Source organism: Plecotus auritus (assembly GCF_963455305.1).
Source record: "Plecotus auritus genome assembly, chromosome: 1".
Classification (NCBI taxonomy): domain Eukaryota; kingdom Metazoa; phylum Chordata; class Mammalia; order Chiroptera; family Vespertilionidae; genus Plecotus; species Plecotus auritus.
Window position 1 is genome coordinate 152,447,348 of NC_137770.1, and position 13,432 is coordinate 152,460,779.

The window sequence follows — 13,432 nt, forward strand, 5'->3', positions numbered from 1 at the left end:
AGCAGATGATGAGTAGGATAGAGATGATGAGTGCCCAGGATGTGGGGAGAGGCTCGAAGGTGTAGGGAGCAGACCTTTCACAAAGGTGAGACGCAATGGTGCTACCTCCAGCGCTTCCCAGTCACATCAGGGTCACGCCAACGCCCGTAACCTCCATGTGGCAGTGATGACCCCTAAACACTCTCAGAGGAAGTGCTTTCCCTCTACCAGTGTGTGAATTCAGGCAATGCTTTTTCAAAGTGACAAGATTCAAAAGATGTGTTCGCTTCAAGGCACCGAGGGTGTAAAGCTTTTTAGAAAATACACAGAAATGAAAAGACTAAAAGAGAGAATTTGTTCTCAATAAAGAACCCTGCTGCGTGTAAATAATTCAGCCAGATACAACCAAAAGGCACATCGCTGTGTTGCGTAGGAGCAGGTTGACCCAAGGGCAGTCCCACAGGCACTTGGGGTGGCTGCTGGTGGAGCTTACAGGGCTGTGCCTGGAGCCGGAGCACCTGCGCAGCATTTGTGTTTGTAAAACCCTTCTCCTGTCTTCTTGCCAAGCTTTTGCTTTTCTACCATCTTGTTCACGGATTGGCTGGGCTAAACAGGGGGTTCTGTGTGTCCATCTCATGCCAGCCATCCATGATGAATTTTGTCGTGTCCAGCCCAACGTAATGGAGAAGCTCAAATGGGCCCATAGGATACCCAGCTTCCAACTTCACAGGGATGTTGATGTCTTCCTTGGACGCATCACCTCGTTCGTACAGCCAGACTACTTCCATGAGGTAGGGCACCAGCAGGTGGGTCACAATAAACCCAGGCAAGTAACAGGATGCTTTCCCAGGCCTTTGCTGAAGTCTGTCAGAGATTCAGATGTCTCTGGCTGGTCATTGGTGTTTTAATGACTTCCATGAGCTTCATCCTGGGCACTGGGTTGAAGAAGTGGAGCCCAGACAAGCGGTCCTGTCTGGTGGTGGCATTGGCTGTGCTTGTGATCTGCACAGAGGAAGTGTTGCTGTCAAAGATTGTGTATTTGGAGGCAAACTCGTCCAGCCTCTGGAAAAGCTCATTCTTCACCTTCAGCTTCTCCATGATTGCCTCCAACACCAGCTCATCAGACACTGCGTCCGTGTTGATCTATATGTTGCTCAGGGTCTTCTCCACAAACTCACCACCCAGGGGGTTTTCTGCAAACCTCTTGGCAATTTTCTTAAGGCTTCCCTCAATTCCCTTTTTGGATTTTGCCAGCAGGTCCTCCGTCTGGTCCACCAATACTACTGTGTGGCCAGTTGCTGCAGCAACCTGCCTAAGGCCGATGCCCATCAGCCCACCTTCAATGACTGCCATGTGCTTGATGACAATTTTCTTCACCTTGGCTGAGGCTGTGGACAAGAGGACATGGGCACAAACTGTCTGGTTACAAAAGCCACGGTGGTGTGGTGAAAGCAGAGCAGCTAGTGTCCAGACCCCACAAAGAAGTCACTACGCCTAATTTGATATTTAGATTCAATTGTTGATAGATATGTATTTATTGCCATTTTATTGTTCACATTTTTAAATCTTTTTTCTTCTTCCTCTTCCTCTTTTTAAAGAATACCTTTCAACATTTCATGTCATACTGTTTTGGTGGTGATGAACTCCTTTAGCTTTTTCTTCTCTTTGAAGCACTTTATCTGACCTTTAATTCTAAATGATAGTTTTGCTGGGTAGAGTAATCTTGGTTGCAGGTCCTTGCTATTCATCACTTTGAATATTTCTTGCCACTCCCTCTGGCCTGCATAGTTTCTGTTGAGAAATCAGCTGACAGTCATATGGGCATTCCCTTGTAGGTGACTAACTGCTTCTCTCTTGCTACTTTTAAGATTATCTCTTTGTCTTTAGCCTGTGTAATTTTAATTATGATGTGTCTTGGTGTGGTCCTCTTTGGGTTCCCCTTGTTTGGGATTCTCTGTGCTTTCTGGACTTGTAAGTCTATTTCTTTCATCAGGGAAAGGAAGTTTTCTGTCAGTATTTCTTCAAATAGGGTTTCAATATCTTGCTCTCTGTCTTCTCCTTCTGCACCCCCATAATATGAATGTTGGTATGCTTGAACTTGCCCCAGATGCTCCTATACTATCATCATATTTTTTTAAATATATTTTATTGATATTTTACAGAGAGGAAGGGAGAGGGATAGAGAGCTAGAAACATCGATGAGAGAGAAACATCGATCAGCTGCCTCCTGCACACCTCCCACTGGGGATGTGCCCGCAACCAATGTACGTGCCCTTGACCGGAATCGAACCCGGGACCCTTGAGTCCGCAGGCCGACGCTCTATCCACTGAGCCAAACCGGTTTTGGCACTATCATCATATTTTTGTATTCTTTTTACTCTTCTGATTGGGTGCTTTTTGCCTCCTCATATTTCAAATTGTTGATTTGATTCTCAAAATCCTGTATTCTACTGTTGAAGTCCTGGAAATTATTCTTCATTTCAGTTAGTGTATGCTTAATTTCTGACTGGTCCTTTTCATGTCTTTGGAATTCTCACTAAGATCCTTGAAAGTCTCACTAAGTCCCTTGAAAGTCTCATGAACATCCTTGAGTAATCTTATAACCACAGTTTTGAACTCTGTATCCAGTAGTTTGCTTTCTTCCATTTATTCCATTTATGACATGTTTCTTTGTCTCCGCATTTTTGCTGCTTCCCTGTGCTTGTTTTGATTCCCTGTGTTTGTTTCTATGTATTGGGTAGAGCTGCTCTGTCTCCTGTTGTTGGCAGAGTGGCCTTGTGTAGTATGTGTCCTATAGGGCCCAGTGGCTCAGCCTCTCCAGTCACCTGAGCTGAGCACTCTAAGGGTGCTCTTTGGTGGGCTGTGTGCAGTCTTGTTGTAGTTGAGACTTGATTGCTATTGGTGGGAGGAATTGACCTCCAGGCCAAATTGGCAGTGAGGACCAGCTGCAACTATAGTGGGAGAGATGCTGTGCAGGAAACACCTCTGTAGAGCAGGACTTGCTTCAGTAGGGCTATGGTGCTCACTGAGTCTTCCCCTTGAGTATGTCACTTATGGGTGTGTAGAGTTGTAAATTGGTATGGTCTGAAGCTGTCCACTGGGTGCACTGGGTCTTGGATCTTCATGGAGGTGCAAAGTCAGCCACTTCCTGGGGCCACCCAGCAAGAGCTACAGAGATATCTGCAGATTCCCCCTATTTGTATATCATTTGGAAGTGCCCAGACAAGGCCCAGCTGTGAAGCAAGGCAGGATGGTGCTGGTGCTGGGTCCTGGGCCTTTTATTGATAGGCTTGGGGCACGCTGACACCAGCTGCTGCTTGTATGAGAGATTTTAGCAATGTCTGAAGCCTGAGCCAGGACAGGTCATTCATATGAAAAAGCTGCTGCACACAGCTTGGGTGGGGCTGCAAATTGGATGGGGTGGGGTCTCTGGGAATCAACAGGGTGGAGCAAACAGCAGACTCAGATATGGTTGTCATTCATCCCTGGGACAGAGGAGGTTTTGGCATAGGATCAATGACCCCTGTGAGCACCTCCATCTGGTAGAAAGCCACCTCTGAGTTCCTGCCTCAATGCCAGACAATCTAGTTCCTCCCCATATGTGTCTGGTCCCCCAACAACTCCTGGCACTGGAGCTCAGAGGAAGTGAGTCCAAGTAAATTCATACCCAGCCTTTTAAGATGGGACACCTGGGTCTCTGGCAGATTCTGTGTCCCTCACCCACAAACCCCGCTGGTTTGTACAGCCTGAAGTTACGGGAACTTCTCTTCCCAGCTCTGGGACCCTGGGTAGGGGGTCTGGTATGGGGCTATGACCCCTTGCTCCTCATTGTGGCCTCTGCAGGACACTCTCCCTCTGCATTAGAAAAATGGCCTACATGGGTGCCTGTCCAGCCCATTGACTCTCCTATTAGTCTCGATGTGCTTTCTTCTTTATTTTTCTAGTTGTAATCCATTCAGCAATTACGAATGATGGTTGTTCTGTATTTTAGTTGTAATTTTGATGTGGTTGTGGGAGGCAGCAAGTACCAGCCTTTACCTATGCTGCCATCTTCCAATGCAGTCCAGTATACAAGTCTTATGCTTTTTTTGGTTGAATTCATTCCTAAGTAATTTATTCTTTTTAATGCTGTTGTGAATAAAACTATTTTTTAAATTCTTTATTGTTGAAAATATTACATATGTTTCCTTTTCCCCCATTGACCTCTCCATGTCCTCTCCCACCCCCTAGCACAGGCCCTCACCCCCCCTACTATCTGTGTGTCCATTGGTTATGCTTATATGCATGCATACAAGTCCTTTGGTTGATCTCTTACTGCTGCTCCCACCCTTCCCTGCCTCCCCCGTCTTCCCTATGAGGTTTGATGGTCTGTTCAGTGCTTCTATGTCTCTGGATCTAGTTTTGTTCATCAGTTTATGTTGTTCATTATATTGCACAAATGAGTGAGATCATGTGATATTTATCTTTCTCCAATGGATTTATTTCATTTAGCATAATGCTTTCCAGGTCCATCCATGCTGTTTCAAATGGTAAGAGTTCTTTCTTTGTTTTTACAGCAGCATAGTATTCCTTTGTGTAGATGTAACACAATTCTCTAATCCGCTCTTCTGCTGATGGGCACTTAGACTGTTTCCAGATCTTAGCTATTGTAAATTGTGCTGCTATGAACATAGTGGTGCATATATCCTTTCTTTTCTTAACTACAGGCACGGTGCATGAAATTTGTGCACTGGGGGCAGGGAGTCCCTCAGCCTGGCCTGCGCCCTGTCACAGTCCGGGACCCCTTGCCCCTTACCAACTGCCTGCTAGTTGCTCCTTACCCCTTGGCTTACTGCTCCTTAGTGCTTCTGTGGTGGCAGGAGAGGCTCCCACCATCGCCGCTGCTCTTGCCATCTGTGAGCTCGGCTTCTGGCTTAGCGGAGCTCCCCTTGTGGGAGCGCACTGACCACCAGTGGGCAGCTCCTTTGTTGAGCATCTGCCCCCTGGTGGTCAGTGCAGGTCACAGTGACCAGGCGGTCTGCCATTGTCCCACTGTTCAGTCAATTTGCATGTTAGGCTTTTATTATATCATATTTGAATTCTTTATTGTTTAAAGTATTACATATGTCTCCTTTTTCCCCATTGAGCACTTCTTGGCCACCCTGACCCCACAGCACATGGCCTTACATCCCCCGTCTCTTGACCATTGGTTATGCTGATATGCATGCATACAAATCCTTTGCTTGAGCTCGTAGCTCCTCACGCTCCGCCTTCCTTCTAAGGTTGGACAGTCTGTTCGATGCTTCTATGATTCTCTTTCTATTTTTGTTCATTAGTTTATGTTGTTCATTATATTCCACAAATGAGTGAGATCATGTGATGTTTGTCTTTCTCTAACTGGCTTATCTCGCTTAGCATAATGCTCTCCAGTTCCATCCATGCTGTTGCAAATGGTAAGAATTCTTTCTTTTTTACAGTGGCGTAGTATTCCATTGTGTAGATGTACCACAGTTTTTTAATCCACTCATCTGCTGATGGGCACTTAGGCTGTTTCCAAATCTTAGCTACTGTAAATTGTGCTGCTGTGAACATAGGGGTACATATATCCTTTCTGACTGGTGTTTCTGTTCTCTGGGGATATATTCCCAGAAGTGGAATTACTGAGTCAAATGGAAGTTCCATTTTTAATTTTTTGTGGAAATGCCATACTGTTTTTCACAGTGACTGCACCAGTCTGCATTCCCACCAGCAGCGCAGGAAGGTTCCATTTTCTCCACATCCTCTCCAGCACTTGTTGTTTGTTGATTTGTTGGTGATAGCCATTTTGACAGGTGTGAGATGGTACCTCACTGTTGTATTGATTTGCATCTCTTGGATTATTAGTGACTTTGAGCATGTTTTCATATGTCTCATGGCCTTCTGTATGTCTTCTTTCAAAAAGTGTCTATTTAGGTCCTTTGCCCATTTTTTTATTGGATTGTTTATCTTATTTTTGTTAAGTTGTAAAGCTCTCTATAAATTTTGGATATGAAACCCTTATTGGAGACAACATTAGCAAATATGTACTCCCATACAGTGGGCTTTCTTATTGTTGTTGGTTTTTTTTTTTTTTGTGTGTGTGTGTGTGTGTGTGTGTGTGTGTGTTTATGGTTTCATTTGCTGTGCAGAAGATTTATATTTTGATGTAGTACCATTTGTTTATTTTCTCCTTAGTTTCCACTGCCTTAGGAGTTGTATCAGTAAATATATTGCTACAACGTATGTCTGGTATTTTACTACCTATGGCTTCTTCAAGGATTTTAAGGTTTCTGGTCTTATGTCTAAGTCCTTTATCCATTTTGAGTTTATTTTTGTGTATGGTGTAAGTTGGTGGTCTACTTTCGTTTATTTTCTTTTTGTAAGTATCTCTCCAATTTTCCCAACACCATTTATTGAAAAGACTGTCTTGACTCCATTGTATGCTCTTGCCTCCTTTGTCAAATATTAATTGAGCATAATGTCTTGGGTTGATCTCTGGGTTCTCTGTTTTGTTCCATTGATCTACAGGTATATGTCTATTCTTGTGCCAGTAACAGGCAGTTTTGAGAACAGTTGCTTTGTAGTATAGCTTGATATCTGGTATTGTGATCCCTCCAATTTTGTTCTTCTTTCTCAGGATTGCTGAGGTTATTTTGGGATCTTTTTTTTATTCCAGATGAATTTTTGGAGAGTTTGTTCTTGGTCTTTGAAGTATGCTGTTGGTATTTTAATGGGGATTGCATTGTATTTATAGAGTGCTTTGGGTAATATGGATATTTTAATGATATTGATTCTACCAATACATGAACATGGTATATTCTTCCATTTGTTTATGTCTTCTTCTATCTCTTTTTTCAGCATCCTGTAATTTTCTGAGTACAGGTCCTTTACCTACTTGGTTAAATTTATTCTTCGGTATCTTAACTTTTTGTTGCAATGGTAAATGGGATTGTTTTTTTAGTTTCTCTTTCTGTGAGTTCATTATCTATAATAATAAAAGTGTAATATGCAAATCAACCAAATGACTGAACAGCAGAATGACCGTCCAGATGACCTTCTGGACGACCATGCTATGACACATATTGGTGCCAGGCCAGCCAAGGAGGGTGCGATGCAATTGGTCATGGGACCCCGCCATTGCCCCATGATCTCCCTGAAAAGGGAGGCCCAGGCCACCCTCTGCAGGGTGATTGATGCGGGGGCTCTGCAATCAATTGCCCCAAAGAGGGAGGCCCAGGCCACTGGCCATCAATGCTGTGGCAGGTGTGCGGGGCCAGCCAGTGACGGACCCACAGAGGGAGGCCCAGGCCAGCCAAGTGATCACACCCTATGTCTTTTGCCTGCAAAGAGAGGTGGCTGGTGACAGGGGAGTGTAGGGGGCTTAGCACTGCACAGATGGCTAACAGTGGCAGTGGCAGGGTGGGGCCAACTGCTGGCAGCTGGGGGAAGGAAAGCCCCAACAGGCCCTGATTGCTGGCCAGGCCCCTAGGAACCCTAACTGAGGGGTCCCGGATTGCAAGAGGACACAGGCTGGGTTGAGGGCCCCCTACCATGCACTAATTTCGTGCACTGGGCTTCTAGTTGGTATATTAAAAAGCCATAGACTTATGCGTGTTAATTTTGTATCCTGCCACATTGCCAAATTTATTTATTAGTTCTAATAGTTTTTGGATGGAGTCCTTAGGGTCTTCTATGTATAATATCATGACATCTGTGAATAATTAGAATTTTACTTCAACTTTTCCGATTTGGATGCCTTTTATTTCTTCTCATCTGTGTTCTATAGCTAGCACTTCCAGTACTATGTCAAACAGCAGTGGTGAGAGTGGGCATCCCTGTCTTGTTTTTGTTCTTATAGGAAATGGTTTTAGTTTTTGCCCATTAAATATGATGTTAGCTGTAAGTTTGTCATATAAGGCTAATAAAAATGTTGAGGTATGATCCCTCTATTCCCAATTTGGTGAGAGTTTTTTTTTTTTTTTTTATCAGGAAAGAGTGTTGGATTTTGTCAAATGCCTTTTATGTATCAATTGATATGATTATGTGATTTTCGTGTCTTAATTTGTTTATGTGATATATCACATTTATTGATTTGCAGATATTGTACTAGCCTTGCATCCCTGGAATAAATCACACTTAGTTATGGTGTATGATCTTTCTAATGTAATGCTGGATCCGATTTGCTAGGATTTGTTGAGGATTTTAGCATCTATGCTCATCAGGGACACTGGCCTGTAATTCTCTTTTTTTGTAGTGTCTTTATCTGGTTTTGGGATTAGGGTAATGCTGGCTTCAGCATTTTTTATTCTTCTTGATTGAGTTTGGAAGGTCGTATTTTTCTAGAAATATGTCCATTTCCTCAAGGTTGTTTAATTTGATGGTGTAGAGTTGTTCATAGTATTTTTTTTTTTTTACAATCTTTTGTATTTCTGTGGGGTCTGTTGCTATTTCACCTCATTCATTTCTGATTTTGTTTATTTGGGTCTTCTCTCTTTGCTTCTTGGTGAGCCTGGCTAAGGTTCATCAATCTTGTTTATCCTTTCAAAGAGTCAGCTCTTGGTTTAATTGATATTTTGTATTATTATTTTTGTTTCTATGTCATTTATTTCTGCTCTGATGTTTATTACCTCCTTCCATATGATCACACTGAGATTTTCTTGTTGCTCTCTTTCTAATTCTTTAAGTTGTAGTATTAGATAGTTTATTACCAGTTTTTCTTGTGTGTGTTTTTTTAGGTAGGCCTATAATGCTATGAACTTCCCTCTCAGGACTGATTTCACTGTGTCCCATAGGTTTTGGATTGTATGCTTTTATTGTCATTCGTTTCCATGATTTTTTTATTTCTTCTTTGATCTCTTTGGTCACCCAATCATTGTTTAATAGTGTGCTATTCAACCTCCATGTGTTTGAATTTTTTTATTGTTTTTATTGTAGTTGATATCTAATATTACACCATTGCAGTCTGAGAAGATGTTTGATATGATTTCAGTCTTCTTGAATTTGGAGAGACTTTGCCTGTGGCCCAATATGTGGTCTATCTTTGAAAATGTCCCCTGTGCACTTGAGAAGAATATATATTCTGTAGCTTTGGGGTGAAATGTTCTGAAGATGTCAATTAAGTCCATCTGATCTAGTGAGGATTGCTGTTTCTTTGCTGATTTTTTGTCTAGAGGACTTATCCAGTGATGTCAGTGGGGTACTAAAGTCCGCTACTATGATCGTATTGCTGTCGATCTCTTTCTTGATAACTTACAGAAGTATTTTTATGTATATCGGTGCTTCTGCATTGGGTGTGTATATGTTTACCAGTGTTATACCCTCTTGTTGTATTGATACCTTTAGTATTATGATGTAGCCTTCCTTATCTCTTGTTATGGCCTTTACTTTGAGGTCTATTTTGTCAGATATAAGTATTTCTGACCTAACTGATTTTTCATCTCCATTTGCCTGAAAGATATTTTACTTGTTCTGAGGTGGGTCCCTTGTAGACAGCATATATATGGGTCATGTTTTTTTATCCATTCAGCCACTCAATGTCCTTTGATTGGAACATTTAGGGCATTTATGTTTTAAGTTATTATTGATAGGTAATTGTTTGTAACCATTTTTATTTTATTTTTTGCCTGTCTTCCTACTCCCCCACCCCCACCACTTTATTCTTCTATTTACAACAGTCCCTTTAGCTTTTTTTGCATTGCTGGATTGGTAGTGATAAACTCCCTTAGCCTTTTTTGTCAGTGAAACTCCTGATTTACCCTTCATATTTTAATGATAGCCTTGCTGGATAGAGTATTCTTGAATTCAGTCCCTTACTTTGCATCACTTTGTATACTTCCTTCCATTCCTTTCTGGCCAAATGTGTTTCTGTTAAGAAATCATTCAATAATCTGCCCTAAGCGGTTTGGCTCAGTGGATAGAGCGTCGGCCTGCGGACTGAAAGGTCCCAGGTTCGATTCTGGTCAAGGGCATGTACCTTGGTTGCGGGCACATACCCAGTAGGGAGTGTGCAGAAGGCAGCTAATCGATGTTTCTCTCTCATCGATGTTTCTAACTCTCTATCCCTCTCCCTTCCTCTCTGTAAAAAATCAATAAAATATATTTAAAAAAAAAGAAATCATTCAATAATCTAATGGGAGATCTCTTGTAGGTAACTCTCTATCTCTCTCTTGCAGCCTTTAATATTCTCTCTTTGTCATTATCGTTTGCCATTGTAATGATGAGGTGTCTTGGTGTGGGACTTTTAGGGTTCATGTTGTTGGGACTCTGTGCTAGTGTGACTTTTTCTTCCCCACATCAGGGAAGTTTTCTGACATTATTTCTTCAAATAGGTTTTCTAACCCTTGCTCCTCTTCTTGTTTTTCTCACACCCCTGTTGTACTTATGTTGCTTCATTTCATGTTGTCCCAAAGCTCTCTCAGGCTGTCCTCATGTCTTTTGATTTTTTTCCCCAATTGCAGTTCAGATTGGGTTTGTTTTACTTCCCTGGCTTCTAATTCGCTAATTCGGTTCTCCACTTCTCCTAGTCAACTGTTGAAAGCTTCCATAATGTTTTTTTTTTTTTACTGTAGCTATATCACTCTTTATTTCCTCCCGATTCTTACATAAGTTGTTGATTTTCTCATCCATCTGGGTTATCAACTCCTTATTCTGGATTCTTTTTCTGTCATATTGCATGCCTCCATTTCATTTAGTTCCTTTTCTGAAGATTCCTCCTTTCTTTTGGGGGTTGTTCTGTCTCCCCATTTTTGCTCTCACCAAAGGATCTAGGTGTGGAGTCATGTGGGGCCTGTGGCTGCAGCTGTGGGCTTGGTGGTGGGTTGTGCAGTCGCAGGCAGTGGCTGCTCCTCAAGTGGTCACAGGCAGCGTCTACCCCTTGGGCAGTCGTGAATGGCTGCTGCTCCTTGCGTGGTCGCAGGGCATCTTCTCCTCTCATGGTTGTGGGCAGCATCTGCTCCTTGGTAGGTTACAGGGCAGCTGTTCCTTGTGTGGTCACAGGTTGCAGCTGCTATCTGGGTGGCTGCTCTTCAGGTGGTCGCAGGCGGCTGCTACTCCTCACTTGGCTGTACAACTGCTGCTTTACACATGGTCATGGGCCGGCTGTTCCTTGTGCAGTTGAGGGCAGCAGTTGCTCCTCCGGGGGCTGGTTGCATGGCTGCTGGAGCAGTCATGGTGCCCGGGCCTGCTGCATAAGTCTTGGCTATTCGTGCACGTGGTTGCATAGCCTGTGGCTGCTCCTGAAGGCTTGGGTTGTGCATGCATGGTCACCAAGCCTGGGGCTGCTGTGTAAGGTTCAGCTGTTCACGTGCTCAGTCGTGGAGCCCGGGGCTGCTGTGTAAGGTGTGGCTGTTCATACGCATGGTCACCAGACCTGGGGCTGCTGCTTACGGCTTGGCTGTTTGCACGTGTGTGTGTGTGTGCTCGTGGTGCTCGGGGCTAAGGCATTTGGCTGGGGTGAGAGTAGTGTCTTCATAGGAGCCCTCATCTAGCGGGGCTGGAGTCCCAGTGTTTATGGGTTGGCAGCTGAAGCAGAAGGTCTCTAGCTGGAGTGGCTGTAAGATCCCAGGTGGTGTCTGAGAGCACCTGATGGGAGGTGAAGCTGGGCTCCCAGGCAGAACTGCTCTCCCCTTCAGGATGGTGTGGCCTCTGTGGGAGAGTTGGTGCTCTGGGAGAGATAACAGCAATAGAAGAGGCTCTCTAGCTATGCAAATCCAGTATGCCAGCCCCCGGAGGTCCTGTGAGATCTAGCTATCCCTCTATTAGACACACACACCACATGTCCACACACTGCCCTTTCACTCCCTCACTCACTAACACTCTCTCCTCACATCTGTCCTGCCAGCTGCCATCTTGGAATCTCCGCATATATCCTTTCTTATTGGTGTTTCTGATTTCTTTTTTTTTTTTTTAAATATATTTTATTGATATTTCACAGAGAGGAAGGGAGAGGGATAGAGAGTTAGAAACATCGATGAGAGAGAGACATCGATCAGCTGCCTCCTGCACACCTCCCACTGGGGATGTGCCTGCAACCAAGGTACGTGCCCTTGACCGGAATCGAAACTGGGACCCTTCAGTCCGCAGGCCGACGCTCTATCCACTGAGCCAAACCGGTTTCGGCGGTGTTTCTGATTTCTTGGGATATATTCCTAGAAGTGGGATCATTGGGTCAAATAGGAGCTCAATTTTTAATGTTTTGAGGAAACTGTTTTTTTACAGTGGCTGCACCAGTCTGCATTTTCACCAACAAGTATACGAGGGTTTCTTTTTCTCCACATCCTTGCCTGCACTAGTTGTTTGTTAATTTGTTGATGATAGCCATTCTGGTAGTATTGAGGAGATACTTCATTGTCATTTTGATTTGCATCTCTCACATGATTAAAACTATTTTTTTAAAATTTAATACTTGATTTATTATTAGCATATGGAAATCAAATTGATTTTTGAATTTTGATCTTATATCCTATAATTTTATTAAACTCTTATTACTTCTAGTATTTATGTGTGTGTGTGTGTCTCTGTGTGTGTGTATTCCACAGGATTTTCTACATACAAGATCATATCATATGTTGGATTTAAAATTTTGATAGCCTTTAGTAAATGTGCCTTATGTTAGGTTATTCATGGCTGTAATCAAATAAAATAGTTCTTACAACTTTATACTTTGATTGGAAATAAATTATATGAGGTCAACAAACCTTTATATTTTCTTAAATCAATAAATCAGAATATTTTATTTTGATCTAATGAATAACATAATTTACATTTTGCTAATTGTCACTGCATTTAGTAGCTAGTGTTTACCCTTAGTCATACATACTATATGATGATGTTAGAGGAGTCATGAGCTATTTATTTAAGGCAGCTTAAGTTTGAGGCTGGTTTTCCTATGAACTAGCATGACATCCACAGTTCTACATTCATTAATTTTTCTGTCTTTTCTAAACACTGAATGCCCACACTGAGCAAAGCTGTTGTAAAAACCCACAGTAAGTGACTAGCAACACTATATTTTACCTCTTAACAATATGCATAAGAATAGTAATTAACAAAATAAAATCGTCAATATATTTGATACTATTTCAATTGTTTTTCACAAAAAGATGAGAGGAAAAATAAAAATTACTCATTATTGCTTTGCTTAATGGATGATCATTAATAAACACTTTAAAATAAAAAATGTTTCTTATTCAGAAGTTAATGTTGTTCTGAAAGTATTCTGGCCAAAAGAATTAGAATGAAAGGGGAACATAGGAATGAATTTTGTGACCTTGGGTTAGGCAAAATCTTCTAGATATGGCTCCAACTGCACAAGCAGAAAAATAAAAAATATGTAAATTAAATTTTGTTAAATATTAAAAGTGTTTGCTGAAAATGATGCCATCAAGAAAGTGATAAGACAATCCACCCATTGCTGGTGGAAATCCAAAATGGTAATGGTATAAGCCCTGGGGGTGGG

The 13,432-nt window shown here is 42.4% G+C and overlaps 1 pseudogene across 1 annotated transcript; it reads right to left on the reverse strand.

Annotated features, from left to right (window-relative positions):
• Positions 1-468: 468 nt before the first annotated feature.
• Positions 469-11,144, reverse strand: LOC308241412 (hydroxyacyl-coenzyme A dehydrogenase, mitochondrial-like; annotated as a pseudogene). Its single transcript has 2 exons — positions 11,043-11,144; positions 469-1,439 (listed from the first exon to the last, which is right to left on the reverse strand). The product of its transcript is annotated as a hydroxyacyl-coenzyme A dehydrogenase, mitochondrial-like (transcript).
• Positions 11,145-13,432: the final 2,288 nt, after the last annotated feature.